Source organism: Frankliniella occidentalis, unplaced genomic scaffold (assembly GCF_000697945.3).
Source record: "Frankliniella occidentalis isolate FOCC.00 unplaced genomic scaffold, Focc_3.1 Scaffold62, whole genome shotgun sequence".
NCBI classification, from domain to species: domain Eukaryota; kingdom Metazoa; phylum Arthropoda; class Insecta; order Thysanoptera; family Thripidae; genus Frankliniella; species Frankliniella occidentalis.
Window position 1 is genome coordinate 591181 of NW_026267192.1, and position 4385 is coordinate 595565.

The 4385-nt window shown below is 48.6% G+C and overlaps 5 non-coding genes across 5 annotated transcripts; 1 reads left to right on the forward strand and 4 right to left on the reverse strand.

Moving 5' to 3' along the window:
- Positions 1–1500: 1500 nt before the first annotated feature.
- On the forward strand, positions 1501–1573 carry Trnaa-agc (transfer RNA alanine (anticodon AGC)). The gene has a single exon. It is a non-coding gene; the product is annotated as a tRNA-Ala (tRNA).
- Positions 1574–2152: 579 nt separating this feature from the next.
- Positions 2153–2225, reverse strand: Trnaa-agc (transfer RNA alanine (anticodon AGC)). The gene has a single exon. It is a non-coding gene; the product is annotated as a tRNA-Ala (tRNA).
- A 643-nt stretch (positions 2226–2868) lies between these two features.
- Positions 2869–2940, reverse strand: Trnap-agg (transfer RNA proline (anticodon AGG)). Its single transcript has one exon. It is a non-coding gene; the product is annotated as a tRNA-Pro (tRNA).
- A 94-nt stretch (positions 2941–3034) lies between these two features.
- On the reverse strand, positions 3035–3106 carry Trnap-agg (transfer RNA proline (anticodon AGG)). The gene has a single exon. It is a non-coding gene; the product is annotated as a tRNA-Pro (tRNA).
- An 898-nt stretch (positions 3107–4004) lies between these two features.
- Trnaa-agc (transfer RNA alanine (anticodon AGC)) lies at positions 4005–4077 on the reverse strand. The gene has a single exon. It is a non-coding gene; the product is annotated as a tRNA-Ala (tRNA).
- Between the last annotated feature and the right edge of the window lie 308 nt (positions 4078–4385).

A 4385-nucleotide genomic window follows, 5' to 3' on the forward strand; every position in this document is an offset into this window, starting at 1 on the left:
TATAAAATGGACCCTAGTGAAAGCAGAAATGAAGAAATGAAGAGAGCGGAAGTCACCTGTTCTGCAGATTCATTTGTAGTAAAGACAACATCTCTATCTAACTTTTGTTCACCGATACACCAGTTAATTTGCTTGAAACTCCGTCCAGCCAAATCCAACATAAAAGCCACGGGATTTGAAATTGGCAACGGTGGGAGACTGTCATAATCCCTGGGGCTGTCATTGCTGTAAGGGCGTCGTTGCTCTGCAGCAGTGAAACATCGGCTCAGCTCACTTCTTGAAAGTGGCAACTTCGGCCGAAAAGCGCTTCCACACCGAGCCAAAAGCGAAAATGCTTGACGAGGTCCATTCATCTTGACTGACGATCTAAAGACTTGGGAACGACATAAACATCAGAACAAAAACATAACCTACATTTTATGGAGGTATAAACTATCGAACCGTAATCGACCGAGTGTCGACTGCTATAAAAATGCTACCAACCCAGCCAAACTACGAATGAACGATGTAGATATCGCAAGTTTTGCTTCACGCAAAAAATAAATAAAAAGATGACTTTTAAAATAATATTCATAATTTTTTTTATAGTTTTTCATTACAAATATCTCAAAACAGAATTGTTGCACTAACATTCTATGTCTGGTTATTTTTCGCTGGACGATTCTCTCGGACAGAGACTGGTGGGGCTTGAAAGAGAGATGTTTGAAATCCAAGGTGCTTCTTTCAGTGAGCCCTTAGTGAGCTCTTCATTCTCCCATGAGAAATTCTCCAACAATCGCATCCTAAGGCACAAAGATGTGTCAAATTCACAATATTTTACGATTTACAAATGTACATTAAAAAGACTACTAATTATTAATGTCATTTTGGGGGCTCTTTCTTGTGCTAACTTGACGGGCCTAAATAAAACAAAATTATGTCTTTTTAAAATATAGCATTTTATATTGGGAAAGCAAGATTCTGAAGAAGCCACATTCAAAACAAAATAGGAGAGAAAAGGATACAAGCATACTTCCCCATCCCTCCATATTTGGAGAGAAAAAATCATTTGAGTATGATTTGCGAAAAGTCAAAGCAAATATCGTCGGGCATCTTCCCCTTATAGCAGAATACTCAGTTTACTTCAAAAAACGAACTACAAATCATGCAGTATTCACGAATATGACAGTTCCTTCATAAAAAGTGGAGGTGCGGGGTATCGATCCCCGTACCTCTCGCATGCTAAGCGAGCGCTCTACCATCTGAGCTACGCCCCCGGTTAATATACGCACGCCGCCCCTCCGCACAAAAGAATACGCTCCACACCGCTGAAGGAACCCCCAGACCTCCACTCAGGACAGGCGGGACTGTTCGGTAACGGCAACGGCCTTCCCTGCCCAGTGGCCCCCTCCCCACCTTCATCCCACCAATCAGCTGGAACAGGGCAACTGGTGCAGCATTTTCGGCGTGCGCTCCGATTCGGCGGTTCATAAGCGTAAGAAGGAAATTCGTTGATCAACGGGGGGCGTAGCTCAGATGGTAGAGCGCTCGCTTAGCATGCGAGAGGTACGGGGATCGATACCCCGCGCCTCCACATTTTTTTTTCTATGAGGGCAACACGGCAACTGCTTAAACAAAACTTGAAAATTTGAACGCTAGGCTGCATTACTGACGAGTTGCCAGTATACTGCTGACTACGTTTGAAGGTCTAAACTTTTCTGCCACGTCCAAAAATTCTTGAATACTGGCATTATCTAGAATCATTGTGGAATGTGGATACTGGTAGAGCCATATGTGAAACTGCTAGTGGGGGGTCGTGGACAAGTACAATTTAAATGTCTAAAGACAATTATTGTCTAGCGACGGACTTCTGTGTGCATAACTGAGCTCTGACACAATATTGTCACCACCAATACACATTCAGAGACCGTCTCGGTCCTAAGGCATTCGAGTGCATGCGTAGTGCAGCCGTGCTCCGAGCGACACGGCCGGGCCGCGGCGGACGCCTGGATGCTGCCGATACCGCACCGCATGGCGTCCATGAGCAGCTGTTTGACTACCCACCGCTTCGCAGGCGTTTTCAGATAGACGCTTCACTTCAAGTCTTTGGGTGAGATATCCTCGAGCCGTTAGTATGCAAAAGGATGACTAATGAATGAGTTTGTCATAAAAATGGAGGCGCGGGGTATCGATCCCCGTACTTCTCGCATGCTAAGCGAGCGCTCTACCATCTGAGCTACGCCCCCGGTCCTGAGGAGTGACTGGAGGAAATATCTTTAAAGAATCCGAACACCTTCGGTGTTCCCCCTCCCTCCCGTCCCCCTCCCGGTCCAACTCAGATCCGGGGCCCACCCCACCCAGTGAGCTCCCCGCTGGCAGCAGACAATACGTGGCCTACTTTCTAAAGCCAGTCTTTAGGTCACGTTGTAGCGGCCTTCGAATACTGACCTGACCCACCCACGCGCAGCCTCCGGAGGAAAGACAGATTCTGGAGGATTCAAGAAAAGTAGAATAGGTGTGGGGTGAACACCAATGCTAAGGGGCGATACGCTGGGGGTTGCCTAGATACAGGAGGGCTTTGTACAGAAAATTGGCTAACTCTAAGGCGGCCTTCTAGGGCTGATAGGAGTGGGTGAAGAGGGGGGGGGAGTACCTGGTGTTTCAGAGCAATCACCGCAGTGTTGCGGGTTTGCCCAACCAAAATCACCCGTAAGGCGCCATAGCCCCTACCCAATTCGACGGTAAAAGCGCCATGGCCCCTGCAGCCCTGGCGGGTATGCAATCCCGCAACACTGCTGCGCATTCACAGTTACACCCGGTACGTATAGGCAGGAAGAAAACCATTTATACTAGTATTACATCAAAAATAAAATTAGAAAAAAAGAACATGGGTCCGTCCGGGATTTGAACCCGGGACCTCTCGCACCCTAAGCGAGAATCATACCCCTAGACCAACGGACCTCGCTAATACCGGAGCAGCAAATGTTCGTTTTTTGATTCCTCGAAAGGATATCCGAAGAACTCAAAATGTGAGGAAGCGCGTGCAAAATGTGACGGGTCCGTCCGGGATTTGAACCCGGGACCTCTCGCACCCTAAGCGAGAATCATACCCCTAGACCAACGGACCGCTTGGCAAGAGACTGATTCCGCGCGGTTCATACTGCAAGCTGAAGCAGAAACCAGAACAGGTTGGGAAAGTATACCGCAGCCCAAAAGGCCAGGGGGTAGGGGAAGTGTGGAGGTGTGGGGCGGACGGACGAGGGGCGTGCGGTAGAGTGGGGCGGTGGGCCACGACTGGCCGATGGTCTTTCAGCACGAGGACTGTGACAACGGTGTTCAACAGGAGGCGTAGCTCAGATAACTAATATAAAAAGGGAAATTTGAGTGGCATTATTAGTCTGATATCGGCCATGTCTGCGGCTTGCGTCCAGGCATCTCGTACTCGTAATACACTGGCCTAGTGATTGGGGGGAGGGAAGAAATCGCACCTCCTCTAAAACCGCTTATGATTTTCACAAGCAGTACATCGACCACTGCGAAAATAACAGTCGAAGGTTTACGGGGAAAATTTCCGTATGATGTGTGTCGTAAAAGCAGTAGTACAATTTGAGATTATAAATTTACAAGCACTTCGTATTGACTTGGAATTGACCGACAAGTAAAAACGGGCTGTCGCAAATGTACAACGTTCATAAAAAGGCAATAAAGGTTGTAGATTTGCACGAAGATATTTTTCACAGTGATATTAATTGATAGGTCTGGCGGCACGCTTTCAGATTATGAGCCAAAAGCGGGTAACTCGACTGGCATCTGTTCAACCCAGCGGCTCCGCATTAGGCTCTTCTAGCTCGATCTCCTCCAGTGTTATTGCGAATTTTGAGAACGGTCAGGGTGGAAAACGATAGCGGAATAATATTTGTGCGCCCTAGGCGCAAAATAGGAACATCGAAATCGGTCAACCCAAACAGCTGCAGTGAGGTGTGGAGAGCACAAATATATCTGATTCTGAGATTAAAAATATGAACTGGAGGTGCGGGGTATCGATCCCCGTACTTCTCGCATGCTAAGCGAGCGCTCTACCATCTGAGCTACACCCCCTTCACACAGGACCCTCAACCCAGTCCAAACGACTCTGGGCCCATAACTCGGCAGTGGGCTCGGTAGCACGAGCACGAATACGACAAATCAAACCACTTTCCCTCCACCGCCGTCGGTGCTTGTGATGCCGTTGGTCCGTTGTCTTCCCCACTCCTCTCTCGTGAGAGGAGAGGGGGCTGGGAAGGTGAGGGAAGTCCGCCCCTTCAGGCGTGCTGCCGCGCCAGGAGTGCCGGGGAAGACCAAGTAGGTGGCTTGGATGCCAAGCGGCCAGACTGCCTCACGACGGTGAGCAGTTGCTTCCTTTGTGT